General features: G+C 40.2%; 1 protein-coding gene across 4 annotated transcripts in view; it reads left to right on the top strand.

Moving 5' to 3' along the window:
• LOC143150226 (uncharacterized) overlaps nt 1-15081 on the top strand; it is a 96514-nt gene that overhangs the window by 19817 nt on the left and 61616 nt on the right. Inside the window, exon 1 of one of the 4 annotated variants that reach the window (XM_076318357.1) lies at nt 1685-1792. The exons of the other annotated variants lie outside the window; for them this stretch is intronic. The gene's annotated coding sequence lies outside the window, so the exon portion shown is untranslated. Of the gene's footprint in view, nt 1-1684; nt 1793-15081 lie in introns of those variants that run through there. 4 annotated transcript variants of the gene reach the window in all.

The raw sequence follows: 15081 nt of genomic DNA, 5'->3' as shown, positions 1-15081 counted from the left end.
ACACTGTTACGTTTAATATGCTAAATGTTGAACATACAACGTTTAGTCTTTTCAAATATGTTACGTTGCCCGAACCACGGTAATTACGTCCGTATTTTATCAAATTCGGTTATGACAATCGAATCCACGTCTCTACCTTTCATGGGATTCTGCCGTTTAATACTAGAGATCAGTATAAGCTTAAGTTGTGCTATAGGTATTCACAAGCTTCCTCCGTAAATAGATTTAACCCTTCGTACACACACACAGGGTCTTCTAAGGAACAGTCGATTGTTCGTTATTGAATTTCCTGGGTATTTCAAAGACTAACTCAGACTGATGGAATGACCCAGACTCACAGACTTATAGACTCACAGACTTATGGACTCATAGACTCATAGATGCATAAATTCATAAACTCATAGACATAGATTTATAGACTCATAAATTTAGGGATTCGAAAATTCAAATATTCAAATATTCAAATATTCAAATATTCAAATATTCAAATATTCAAATATTCAAATATTCAAATATTCAAATATTCAAATATTCAAAAATTCAAATATTCAAATATTCAGATATTCAAAAATTCAAATATTCAAATATTCAAATATTCAAATATTCAAATATTCAAAAATTCAAATATTCAAATATTCAAATATTCAAACATTCAAACATTCAAACATTCAAACATTCAAACATTCAAACATTCAAACATTCAAACATTCACAAGCACCTCGAAACTTGAGACTCTCCACAAGGAACCTCGAATCTTCCGGAATCGTTCTTGGCACACGCGTGAAATTCGCCGAGCGTTTGAATTTCGACTTCGAACCTCTATCTGTTCGCGAGAAAAGGCAACGGATTGCATCGATCCGGTTAAGCTGGAAAATTGCAGCGTGTCCTCGCGGATCGAACCCACGACCAACCATCTACCTGGTTACGGGGCACGGTTGCCGAAAATCGGCGGAAATCGCGAATACATACAACGATAACGCGGAAAACGCGCGTAATATTTCTACGCAGGCTGCGTGGATGTTTCACGTTAACGACTTAGGGGGACACGTCGCCGGTCGCTTACAGCGTTACAGGTTTATCGCGACGATACCGGCGCTTCAACGCCAATTAGGCGGTAATTAATTGATCGTCGGGAACAGCCAACGAGGTTATTAGGGTCACCGAGAGCGGTGGTCGACGCACGATCTCGCTGTAACGTGGGGCCCCAACGAGCGAGTTTTCGCGTCGTCGCGGCGACGATCTTCGAGAGACTTCTCTCTCTCCCTATCCCTCTCTCTCTCTCTCTCTCTCTCTCTCTCTCTCTCTCTCTCTCTCTCACCTCGACTATGTCTTATTTTCTCTCTCCGTCTTTCGCGAAACACTTAGCGTTTTCGCGGATCGCGTCGATACGTCCATATAAGCCGAGGCGTCGCGGGTCCATTCCTCTGTGCCGTATGACGCGAACGCGTGTTGCAACGCGCCGAGACCCCGTGAACATTGTTTTCGTGCCATTTTGGACGGAACACGAGCCGGTAACGCGTGTTTTCATTCAACGATTTGCATACAATGCCCTCCTCCGATGTACCGGAACAACGGTTTTTCCGACACGTTTCTGCGCGCGACGCGAGCAAACTGGAACCACCGAGTTATTTTCCACGCGCGAGCCAATTTTCGCGCAGATTCTTCGTTCGTTGTCCAGTGTGAACTGTGCGTCCCTTTGCGGCGACCTGAATAGTGCACGGGAGAACGAAATTCGGCTTGGAAGTCGAAGAGGGGAATTTTATTGTTCGCGTGTACAGATAATAACACTTTGGTACGTATTTATTAATTTTATAGGGAGGGTTGTCTCTGGGTTGCTTTGGAATACGTGGAATAATAACGAACAATATTGTTTTTCGAATGGATTTTATTTTTTTGTTTTTGTCACGATTTTTTTTTCGTTAATTACCAAGTTTGTTGAAAGTGGGTACAATTGTACGACTTTGAGTCATTGAAATTGAGATATTTTCTAAGGTAATGGCTCCTTGGTGTAAATAGTTTATATAGGTCGAGCTGGATCGATCGGTGTATTCGAAAAAATGTTATTTGGGAAATTAATTTGACCTTCGTGTGTCCTTTGAGCGTTCGCCAACGAGAAAAACCGATAACGTTAAATGGTATCTATCTTGAAACCCTGCAACAGTCGTGTGTATCGATTTTCATTATAATTATAAGCCACGGAGTTCTAGTTACGTGTCTCATATTGTATACAAGGTGTCACAGTATTTTACGACCGAACTGTGTCAATATAATTTCTCTGTTGAAATAAAAAGAAAACGTATAAAAATGGACTGCTAAATACTTCGTTAAAAAATTATAACGAATCTTATGAAATGCGTAGGAGCGATAGCGAAAAGTGTGTTACTTTTGTTATTGTACGGTTAAGAATAAACAAACGATATTTATCTAATCTGTTTAAACGAGTTGTATTTACTACTTGAAATCATTGGAAGCAATCGATCTAGTATTAAATTAATTACTCGTTTTTAAAATATTCCATTTTGTAGTGTCGCTCGATCTTGACATTACAAATAAATTTCCTGTCGAATTTGTTTCTTGTCAGCAAATACAATTTGAATTCATTGCATTGATACTTTACGGGAACAAAATTTGGACGAACATCGTCTATCGTCGTTTTTTTTTGGTGAAAATGAAACACGATTTTTTTAGAGTGTACAAACATTTGATTAAATTATATACTCTCCATTTTGGAAAAAGAAATCACTTTCCGAACACCCAATATTTTTAGTCAGTACCGTGAGAGCACTTTCGTTATTATTTCCGTTGGTAATTCAAATCTTTGTTACGATTCTTCAACGATATTCGTGGTTGTGCTACATTGTTTCTTATGTTTCAATGGACAACAATATGGCAGAGTTCGGTTGGAAAATCCTGGGACACTCTGTATACGTACACAAGTATGAATAATTGATAAGGAAAAAGAAAGGCAAAAAGAGAAAGAAACGGAACAATAGCAAAGTTAGTCGCGATTTACAGGTGTACGTATTGTTCGTTAAGAGTTAACTCCTTCTGCTTGAAGGAGGGAAAGAAAGAGCGGAAAAAAAATTCCGCTCGAAAGTGGTACTTGTTGCCAAAAAATTGCACGAACGGTTCGGACAATCGTCGCGACCGCACGGAGTGCCCTGAAATTGGACGAAAAAAATTTCAGACCTGCTCAAAGATGTAGGTGGAATAACGAGTCCAAGTCTAGACGGTATTTCGGAGCAACGGATAAAATCGCCAGTGCAAGTTGTACGTGACTGAAATAATGCACAGGATGGGACACCTGGCACTGCACCCAAAGAGTCTTCGTTGCTTTCGGGCTAGCGAATGAAACGTTCTCGTGAAGAAATTATTTCCATCGAAAGATCGAGTATCGAATAATTACATTTCGAAGGATCGTATCACCCTTTCGAATGATCAAAATTTTGGAAAATTTCAAGGCTAACGATACAATTACGAATCATCTTCCGCGTGGACTTTGAAACGTTCGACTCGTCGGACTTCGGAGTTGTGCAGTGAATTTAAACGGGACGAAATTATTTCCATCGAAAGATCGAGTATCGAATAATTACATTTCGAAGGATCGTATCACCCTTTCGAATGATCAAAATTTTGGAAAATTTCAAGGCTAACGATACTATTACGAATCATCTTCCGCGTGGACTTTGAAACGTTCGACTCGTCGGACTTCGGAGTTGTGCAGTGAATTTAAACGGGAAGAAATTGTTTCCATCGAAAGATCGAGTATCGAATAATTACATTTCGAAGGATTGTATCACCCTTTCGAATGATCAAAATTTTGGAAAATTTCAAGGCTAACGATACTATTACGAATCATCTTCCGCGTGGACTTTGAAACGTTCGACTCGTCGGACTTTAGAGTTACGCAGCGAATTTAAACGGGAAGAAATTACTTCCAAAGAGGACGAATGTCACGAATAAGTAGGTTACGTTTAAAATTATCATATTTTTCCAGATCCCGAGTGTAACGATGCAATTTTACATCGTCCTGTACTTAAACTTTTAAACGTTTGACTCGATGGACTTCGAGCTTGTACGGAGAATTTTAACGAGAAGAAATTGCTTCTAAAAGAGGAGAAGAGGGAGGAGGTGTGGATATTATTAATGTACGAATTACTTCTCGAAACATATTTTTCGAGATTTCCAGATTAACGCTACATTTTTCAATCTTTCTACGGACTCTCGAACCGTTTTCCACGGTAAACTTCGGAATTACTCGGGGAATTTCAATCGTATTTTTATCGAAAGGTTGAACATTATCGATGTCACCGTTCGAGGTGAAACATATTTCACGAGATATCCGGTGGTAACGACGCCCTTTCGATCGTTCTCCACTCGTGTCTTTAAATGCCCGACCTGTTGGACTGCACGGTTGCGCGGTGAATTTAAATCGTCGTATCCCGCCACACGCGGTGATTGGTTTCTTTGGAAATACTTCGGCGTGCTCGATACGGTTCGAAATCGGGCTGAAAAAAAAAATCATCGTCGACGTAGCGGCACAAGGAAAGCATTCAAGACCGGCGCAAAAACGATGCAACAAGAGGGAAAGCTAATAACCGGCAGGGATTCAAGCCTACGATTAATTCACCTCCGAACGACACGCCGTCTTGATTGCAGATGTAATCGCGTGCAAAGCGAACCGGATGTAACGGGTCTCTCTCGGCAGTAGCTTCGGAGGGATCGATTCGAAAATGCAGGCACGTGCAATTGTACGCGTTTTGCAAGCGTAACGTAACGAGCCGTTGCGGTGCGCGTGGGTCGTGGGTGAACGCACGGGGTTTGCGCAACGATTATCGACGATTTTTCGCAAGAAACCGAGCTACGAGTCGCGTCGAGCCGCTACGGTCGACGAACTCCCCAATTTCGTACGCGAACCTACCGAGTTGTTTTTTTTTTTATTTTTTTTTTTTTTTTTTTGGAAACTTAACGATCCACATCTATAGAATTCCTTTGCTTTTCCCGGTGCAATGCATTACGAAGACTTCGGTGTGCGCACAGGTGCTCAGGAAACGAGTAGTAGGGGGTACTACCCTTCAGCTTGTCGACGCCTATAAAATTATCCTTTTCTGTGGAAATGCATCGTGAGGGATTTTATGTGCATAGAGTATTCAAGAAGTGAAGAGTATAGAATACTATCCTTTGAGTGTCAACGCCTATAAAATTACCCCTTTCTATGCAATATATTGTGAGGGATTTGATATGCACAAGATATTCAAGAAGTGAAGAGTATAAAGTACTATTTGTTAGGTTCTTAACGCCTATAAAATTATTCTTTTCTATGCAAATGCACCGTAAGAGATTTGATATGCACAGGAGTATTCGAAAAGTGAAGAGTATAGGATACTACTCTTCAGGTTGTCAACGCCAATGAAATTATCCCTTTCTATTTAATATATTGTGAGGGATTTGATATGCACAAGATATTCAAGAAGTGAAGAGTATAAAGTACTATTTGTTAAGTTCTTAACGCCTATAAAATTATAATATAATTAAATATGAAAAGTGAAGAGTATAGAATACTACTCTTCAGGTTGTCAACGCCAATAAAATTATCCCTCTATGTAATCTATTGCGAGGGATTTGGTATGCACCGAATGTTCAAGAAGTGAAGAGCATAGAATACTATCCGTTAGGTTGTCAACGGCTATAAAATTACCCCTTTCTGTGAAAAGGATTTGGTATGCACAGAATGTTCAAGAAGTGAAGAGTATAGAATACTATTCGTTAGGTTGTAAACACCTGTAAAATTACCCCTTTCTGTGCAACATATCGTGAGTGATTTGGTATGCACAGGATGTTCAAGAGGCGAAGAGTATAGAATACTACCCTTTAGGTTGTCAACGCCTATAAAATTACCCCTTTCGGTCCAAAGGATTTGGTATGCACAAAATGTTCAAGAAGCGAAGAGTATAGAATACTATCCGTTAGGTTGTCAACGCCTATAAAATTATCTGTTTCGATGAAATGCATCGCAAACACTGGTATGCACAAGATGCTCAAGAAGTGAAGAGTACAGAATACTAGCCTTTGGGTTGTCAACGCCTATAAAATTACCTCTCTCTGTGCAACGAACGACGAAGACGTGCATGTACGTGGTATTCTAGAAGTGAACGGTGCACCGTCTCTCGGATTGTCACAATCGTCCTCAATACTGTTGATCACACGCAGAACCGTTCTGGTAATTGTATCGAGCTACAGTTTTCAACTAAAAGTACAAAATATCACGGAGGAGAATTTTCTCCAAGCGCATCGATGCACTTCGTTTACGATGCATCGCAGGTCATCCGCGTAAATATTTCGTATTATTACGCACAACGCACTTCGCTCCAGCGTTTAATATTTTCCGACCTTTGCATCGATATCGTGTTTTCTTAATGCCACGTTCGACGTTTCTAATCTTCTTGTTATTATGCATCGTTCACGTGCGATACTCGAACGTTGGTCACGTTCGGTTAATAACCATTTAGTCTTGACGAGTGTGTCGGATCAATGGCTTTCCCAAATGTCAATAAAATCGATTCGTTTATCGTGTAGATTAAATGTGATAAAAAAAAAAAAAGAAAAAATTGGTAGCCGCTGCGGGAACGTATCGCAACGAATACTATATTCGAAATGGGCGTAATCGCAGCGAACGTATAGAGGAAAAATAGAAAAGAATTTAAGATAGGTATAGAAAATCAGTGGTGCAGAATGGAGATATTACTGTACGAGCATTGGCATACGCGGAGTTTCGATACCGTTGCTCTCACGAAAGAAACAGCAATAATACGTGCCCGTTATCGACCAAAATTTTGCATCCACGGCTTTATAAAATTCCCCAAAAATTCTAGCCCGTTACTCGAACGCAGACATTTCTTACGTTAGGTATATTTTACTTTTTTTTTTTTTTTTTTTTTTTTTTTTTAATTCATTTTCTAAGAAGAAAGCTCAGTTGGGACAATTTTCCAGACTAACGAGTACATCGTCGCGAACAATGGGACGTTTAATCGACATAACGAGCACATGTGGTGTACAGAAAACCTTATCTCGAGAGGAGTACAAACAATCAGTTAAGATATAGCATCAACGCGCGATGTAAAATTCCCGATATACATACGCGCAGTGTTATCGGTGCGTATACATTATCCCGTTTAACGCGTTAAACAGCGAACAGTATCCGCGATTCTCGAAGTATGTATCCCAGCTGGATGATGTTCCGTTAGACGCGAGGCGTAATTTGAAGAATCACCAATGAGACGAAGCACTGGCTCGCGACGAGATATTTATCAGAAACGTACGGAGAAAAATGGTTCGGTGTACAGAGTCGGACACCGTGGCTACCTCGTTCGCGTGATTTAAATCCACTCGACTTTTTCCCTGCACGATCCTCGGAACGATAAAATGTATTTCCGCTCTTTTGTCTCGGTAGACGATTTAAGGAAAAAGGAATAAAACGGGCTCGAATAATTGGAAAACAATGCGATGAAAAATGTACGGAAACGCGCACGAAGTGTATTAATGAAACATCTTTTAAAGTGTTACGTTCTCGATTACCATTTGCGCGCAAAATGACTCGAAGAATCGATGTGCGCGGTAAAATCGAACCGTTGGAAAACAATGCAATTGCAAGCGATAGGATTTGTCGTATCGTAGGGTAAATGGAAACTTTCGAAGTGTATAAAATATTCCTTCACTTCGTTCCAAGGGAGGATGTCTCTGGGTGAAATTCAAATTTAACGATTTAAATTTTAGGAAAGATTCAACGCAATTTGTAGGACGAAAAGACGATATTTTCTTGCAAAAAAAAAAAAAGAATTCTTCAGTGTACACGTGTGTAGATACACGACTCGAGTCAGTTGGAAAGAACTTCTCTTCCTGTCAGGTGGTCGCGGCTCGAATCCGTTTCTGCGACACTTGGTGAAACAGCGACTGGGAAAACGTAAATTGGAAAATTAACCTTGGGCGAAACGAGGTTTCCCGTTCTGAAAATATCAATGACACGTAGCCACCGTGTGCGAGCCGTGTTACCCGATACACGCAGTTCCTCATTAGCATGAGCTCATCTGGGATCCCGAAACCCGTATTTCCGTAATTTTAACGCCACCGTGCAACGAGGGCCACGCGGGAGAACGCGATAATCCCTGTCCCGGATTGCAAATTAAATTCCACGGAAAATTGTGCCAGTTTCCATTTCACGAGTCGTTTGAGAAGATGGCTCCTCCTCGTGATTCCCGCCTTAAACGTAACCGTGAATCAGCCTCGTCAACAAGTTATTCGCTAATGTCCTACGTCATTTCGACCTGTTACAATTTACCTACCGCCTGATTATTCAATAGAGGACGATAAAAAATGACCGTTACTGGCCCCGTCCGAACACGAGAGATTCGTATAAGAATCGTTAAGAGCATTCCCCCCCCCCCCCCCCCCCAGAGAAATGAGAAATGATTTCGTTTTCATCGTTTCGAGACACGATGGGAAACTTGTTGGAAATTAATTCGAACGTATAATAGCGATCGAACTCACGTATACGTTCTTGTTGATGTAATTTCATTTACGACTTATTAAACTTGCAGTTAGTTCGTGGTAGGTTGTTCGATTAGTTTTGTCGTTTCTCGTATTGTAAAAAAATACTACACTTCAATTTTGAGTGTTAGATTTACACGAAATTTTATATATGTTCATCAAATAGTAGTACCATGTTTAGGAAAGTAAAACAACGAACCTAATAACAACGATTTTATGATACATCGGTTTTATTTCGTTGATTTCAATCTTTGGTTGAGTTTCACATCAGTTCTTTCGAAGATGGTTTCATATCCGAAGAAGAAGATAATGAAATACAACGCTTAGTTAAGTTTGATTGCTATTGCATTCACGTGTTTGGAACTCATTTTGAACAATTTTCCTATCGTCTTTCGGTGAAAAGATAAACACATTTTTATCAGTACATCTAACCGTTTGTTTCTAAGTGTGACCAAAAATGAACACTTTTTAACCCTTTCCACTCGAGAGGCGATGCTCGATCGCCATTTAATTCGGTGTACTTTCTCCAATTCGAAAAATCATCGCGATTTGGAATTGAAATTAAAATTCAATTACTACTTTCTTGTAAGATGTAAACATATGTATATGAAACGTTAAAATGAAAATGTTCCGTTTGAAATTATTTGAAGGATTTCATCAAGATGCTAGTTTCTGGTAGCAGAAGAGCTTCGAGTGCAAAGGGTTAACATTCTCTTTTCTGGAACAATTAACCAACTACTCCGCACAATCACCAAACAGGTCTTCCGTTAGGATTTCTCGATCTCGAGATTCGGTTCGGTTAGAATCTGCGTTAATTTATTCCGAAAATTGGATAACGTTTCACGCGATGGAAGTGTCCTAATCCACGCGTACGAATCCGGTGCTCCTCGTTCCACTCTGACCTGTTAATTGGAGGTTCCGTTCATTTACTCTCGGCGGATATTGGCCGTGTCTGATTTCGTCCCTCTTGGTCGCAACCTTTGACCTTTGTGTCATTCTGGACGATTTAAATACGGGATCAAAGTGTCGCGATTGTTGCTACGAAATCGCAGTCCCGTCGCGAGCAGAAGACCAAAGAGGGGATGAAAGACTGGTCCCGGGATTTAACATTGAACCTTTCGCGGCGCGACTGTTCTAGGATTCGAGCTATCCAGACCGTTGCCAGATTCTTTCTCCGGGAGACCAAGGTTCCCCAAGGTTCTTCTAGCGGGCTAAAATCGATACAAGAGAGTGTCGCGTACGGTTGGATTCGAGGGAGAACGATCCGCGCGCCTCTCTCTCTCTCTCTTTTTCTCTCTTAGACTCTCTGGTACACACACACACTCTCTCTCTCTCTCTTTCTTTTTTTCTGGCTCTCTCGTACCACTTCTCTCTAATTCTTTCCAATCCTCTCTGACTCTTTCACATTCTTTCTCTTTAATTCTCTCTGGTTCATAGATACATCTCTCTCTTTCTTTCTGACTCTCTCACATACTCTCACATACTCTCACATACTCTCAAATTCTTTTTTTCTAATTCTCTTTGTTCTTACAAATGCATCTCTCTCTTTTTGTTTCTGACCCTCTCGTATACTCTCACATTCTTTCTCTTTAATTCTCTTTGGTTCTCACATATACACTACAATCTCTCTTTCTTTCTGACTCTCTCACATACTCTCACATTCTTTCTCTTTAATTCTCTTTGGTTCTCACATATACACTACACTCTCTCTCTTTCTTTCTGAATTTCTCACATACACTCTCTTTTTTCTGGCTTTCTCGCATTATTTTTCTTTAATTCTTTCTAATTCTCTCTGACTCTCTCACATTTTTTTTAATTCTCTCTGACTCTCTCACATTTTTTTTAATTCTCTCTGACTCTCTCACATTCTTTCTCTCTAATTCTCTGTAGTTCTCACACACACACATACACTCTATACTCTCTCTCTTTATCTCTGATTCTCTCTCTCTCTCTCTCTCTCTCTCTCACTCACTCTCTCTCTTTCTTTCTATTTTTTCATACACTCTCTCTTTCTATCTTTCTCTCCAGTTTTTCACACACGCTCTCTCTTTTCCTCTCTGGCTCTCTCTCTCTCTCTCTCTCTAGTTTTTCACACACTCCCTCTTTCCCTCTAGTTTTTCACATACACACACTCTCTCTCTCTCTCTCTCTCTCTCTCTCTGCCTCTCTAGTTTTTCACACTCCCTCTCTCTCTCCTCCCCTCTCTCTTTCTCCTTTCTCTCTAGCTCTCACACGTACTCTCTCTCTCTCTCTCTCTCTCTCTTTCTCTCCTTCCGTTTCTCTGCCCATCTCGAGGGCGTCCGGGGCTGAAGTTGCAAATAGAGATTCTCGGAAATTCTAATAAAACATCCTATGGCATCGCTCCACGCGGTTGCTACTAGACCGCTGATGAAGAACCGCTCGCGGCGGTATCTATTTGCGCCGGTGTGGCTGGCCCCCTTCAATTTGCCGGGGTCTACTCTTTTTCCGCCCGGCGGTGCTCGCATTCACCGGTGATGATATTCTCTCTCCGTTTCGCTGTCTGAATGGACGACTGAAGAGCTCTTTTCATCCTCGGTTTAGCGTCCCGTGACCGTGAACGCGCGAGATTAGACGCGCCTCTCTTTCTTTCCGGTTAACCCCCCTACCCTACCCCCCACACGGGGGGAATCGTAGGTGGTCCCTCCTCGTCAAGGGAGCAACATCGGTGATTACGAGGACTCGATCGTGAAAAATTCTCCTCTCTGTGACGACGACAGTCTGTACATCCTCAACGATCGAATCTGGATTTATGGGAGGGGGCAGGGTGGAGTTCAACCCCTTTGCTTTACGATTTACGTTTCCATAACGAGTGTCGTGATCAACATTTGCGTCAGTCGTACAATTCTCAATGTGTTCACGTTCGTTCTTCTTCGTGAACGTTAAATTTCCTTTCAATATTTTCAAGAAAGTATATTTCAACGCACGAATGTGGACAAGATTTACTCACGGTTCTTGTGTTTGGCCTAGTTTCCTTATCATCGGCCTTGTACGATATTGTGGGCGAAGGGGTTAATCCCAACGAGAGATTAAAAGGTGTACAAGAGATCTTATTCATTGACAAACTCCCTTTGCATAGATTTACTTCAAATTTTGTACATTTCCTGTATCTATATATCTTCAATATTCGTTTTAAAATTTCTCCTGTGTCTGTATAAGGAAGGATTGAACGTGTCGACTGACAAAAATTAAATTAAATTAATAATTTTGAAAGCATTAAATATACTATGCTTAATAATATTTAAATGATACTTGAAAGGAAAAATAGCGTAAAAATGCTGGTCTCTGCAACAGTGTATGCACTCGTGATGGAAGGATCTGAATTTATCAGATTTAGAGTCTGAAGCTTAATTGCATCGAGAGACTGAAATGTATACAAGAGATTTTATTCGTTGATAAACTCCCTCTGTATAGATTTGCTTCAAATTCGGTAGATTTGACAAATTTATACAATTATCTTCGATATTCGTCTTAAAATTTCCACTATGTCTATGTAAGGAAGGATCGAAAGTGTCCCCTGGAGAAAATGAAAATAAATTGCTAATTTCGAGAGAATTGAAGATACTTTAACCCTCTTGTGTACACTTCTGATAAATGGTACGTGCCCGTGGTATACCCGTTCACCAAATTGGGCACTAAGAGCATTGTGGACGTGGTTACACAAAGTATAAAGTAAAGTATTCAGCGTCGGGACGTGCCACAAGTAGTAAAGTGTACCGTGTGCACGCGACGCTCTCGAAACTATGCAGCAACGAAAGGGTTAATGGTACTTTGACCGAAAAAACAGCAAAAGGTTACTTGCTTTCAAACGACACAATTTCGAAGATCCCAGCCTCGCCACGAATGAACCAAGTGGACGAGTTCGGACCATCGAGTCATAATTGAGGACTGTATCATAGTCAACGAGTGTCCAAGGCTATGGAAGAAACGTCGAACCGTGGTCCAGGGATGTTATTTTAACTTGTTGAACCGTACGAGACCAAACCCTTGGCAAAAAGCATGCGGTGGAATGGATCGATGCGACTACAGCAGAAATTATTTACGCCATTAGTGTCGGAAAATGCTGGCGGTACGTACGCGAGAGGGAATGGTATTTAATTTTTAATAAATACGTTCGTTCATTGACGACGTTAGCTCCAGACGTGTGGTATTATTATCGGTGAACAATTTGCGGTCGTCTCCGCGACCACCGGATAATATTGATCTGTATTCGACGTGAAAAACCAGAAGAAAAATGAAACGTGTTCGAGTGTGTGAGAAAAAAAATTAGATACTTGGAAAAAATTGTACAATAAAACACGTGTGTACAATAGATAAAAACAAATGTACGCTCGACACGCTCGCCTTGAAAAACATGTAAATTATTCACTCGTGTACAAGATCGTTGTGCAGAAAAGTTACATAGTTTCGAGGGTGGTATCGCACAGGGTGTACATTTTCTTTTTTTTTTTATAGAAGAAAGCGTTACGAAGATTTCGATGGTTAATTTCGTTTCAACGATTGGAATGTCGTATTCTTCGTGGCAAAAATTTCTAAACTGTGTCAAATATACCAATCTTTACAGGCCCTGTACCTTTAAACAGGTGCGAGTCATTCAGCTCGAGATTCTCAGCGATTTGCAACGCGTAATAGCAAATGGAAAATCAATGTCAACAAATATTTCAATAATAAGACAGTTGCGATATCTACGATAGTAAATCACCTATACGTAGACTCGACACGATAAACACTGCCCAGATAAATACCACCGTTTCGTTGAAATCTTTGATGATACTGAATCACCGAGCTGACGTTACGCGAAGCAAACTGTCTGAAAGAATCTCGTTAACCGTTAGACTCGAATAAAAGTTGTTAATGTTGGAATAAATGCAACGATGACTTAGATGGTGCCACATGTCGGCGAGGAACGGTCTGTTGTTGAATTTTGTTAATACTGTGTTCGTTTTGTCGAAAGGTTCGTTCACTGTTCGATCAACGGTTTGACCGTTATTTTCTTTCTTCGAGATTCGTGAAAAACACACGACACTGTTCGTCATTCGCGTAAATCACTATGGTCGTTCAATAAGTCTTGTCGTTCGAGAAAAATGATTGAACAGTACTAGGTTGTTCGAGAAGAATTATTGAACAATACTAGGTTATTCAATAAGTTTTGGCGTTTGCAAAAATTTATTGAACAGTACTAGGTTGTTCAATGAGTCTTGTCGTTCGAGAAAAATTATTGAACAGTATTAGTTTGTTCAATAGGTCTTGTCGTTCGATAGAACTTATTGAACAGTACTAGTTGTTCAATAACTTATTGACCTTATTGAATTTATTGAACAGTAAATAAATTATTGTTGTTCAATAAATCTTGTCATTCGAGAAAAATTATTGAACAGTACTAAGTTGTTCAATAAGTTTTGTCGTTTGCTAAAACTTATTGAATAGTACTAGGTTGTTCAATAAATCTTGTCGTTCGAGAAAAATTATTGAACAGTACTAGGTTGTTCAATAAATCTTGTCATTCGAGAAAAATTATTGAACAGTACTAAGTTGTTCAATAAGTTTTGTCATTTGCTAAAACTTATCGAACAGTACTAAGTTGTTCAATTAGTCTTGTCGTTCGAGAAGAATTATTGAACAATATTAGTTTGTTCAATAAGTCTTATTGTTTGCTAAAACTTATTGAACAACCTAGTACTATACTGTTGAATAAGTTTTATGGAACGATAAAACTTATCGAACAACCTATTATTACTAAATACGCGAGATCCCTGCGTATTATAATAAACCAAACATTAAAATCCGAACTGTTGCAACAGTTAATGTCTACACGTAACGTACGACATTTCGTGCGAAGAGAAAAAAAAGAAACGAGCAAAATTGACCTTGAAACGTCGAGTCCGTCTCCAGCTAGTAAAAATGTGCATACGCTACGCGATACCTCCCTCAAAACCATACAACTCTTGTGTACAACGATTTTTCACGCAACGTATAAATTACACGTTATTCAAGGTGAGCGTGTCTAACCGGCCTGCACCGTACAAGTCACAAAGAAACTTAGTTCGTCCGCGTTTCGATTGATCTATTAATCGGTAAATTATAAACTACATTTCTAATCTACGATCGTGAATCAATTTCTAATCGTTCGATGAAAGACGATTACTTCGATCATTGATAGACGTCTTTCCGATTTTCTATTATTAACTTTTTCGTTCGGTCGCGAGCAATAACCGCGATTAACGAGTACCGTCGTGTCGGGCGATCGTTTCGATCGTTCCACGTTGCTCGTGATCATCGGCTCGGTTCGGTAATCGGGATCGTTGATCGTTGACTCGATTATCCACGGTAATCGTAAAATCGTTAGACGTTAATGAGATTATGTTTTTCTCGATTCCGCGACCGTTCCAATTACCACGGTGCGGTATCAAGCGTTGTTCGTCTACTTGGTGAACACCCAGTGTATCCGTGTACACGAACACGGAAGGAGTAGACACCAAAGTGCTCGTTCGTACGCAAACGAGACGAAACGATTGTGTT

Source organism: Ptiloglossa arizonensis, chromosome 1 (assembly GCF_051014685.1).
Source record: "Ptiloglossa arizonensis isolate GNS036 chromosome 1, iyPtiAriz1_principal, whole genome shotgun sequence".
Lineage (NCBI taxonomy): Eukaryota > Metazoa > Arthropoda > Insecta > Hymenoptera > Colletidae > Ptiloglossa > Ptiloglossa arizonensis.
Note: the sequence above shows the minus strand (reverse complement) of the source record. Positions and strands in the feature narration are given on the sequence as shown.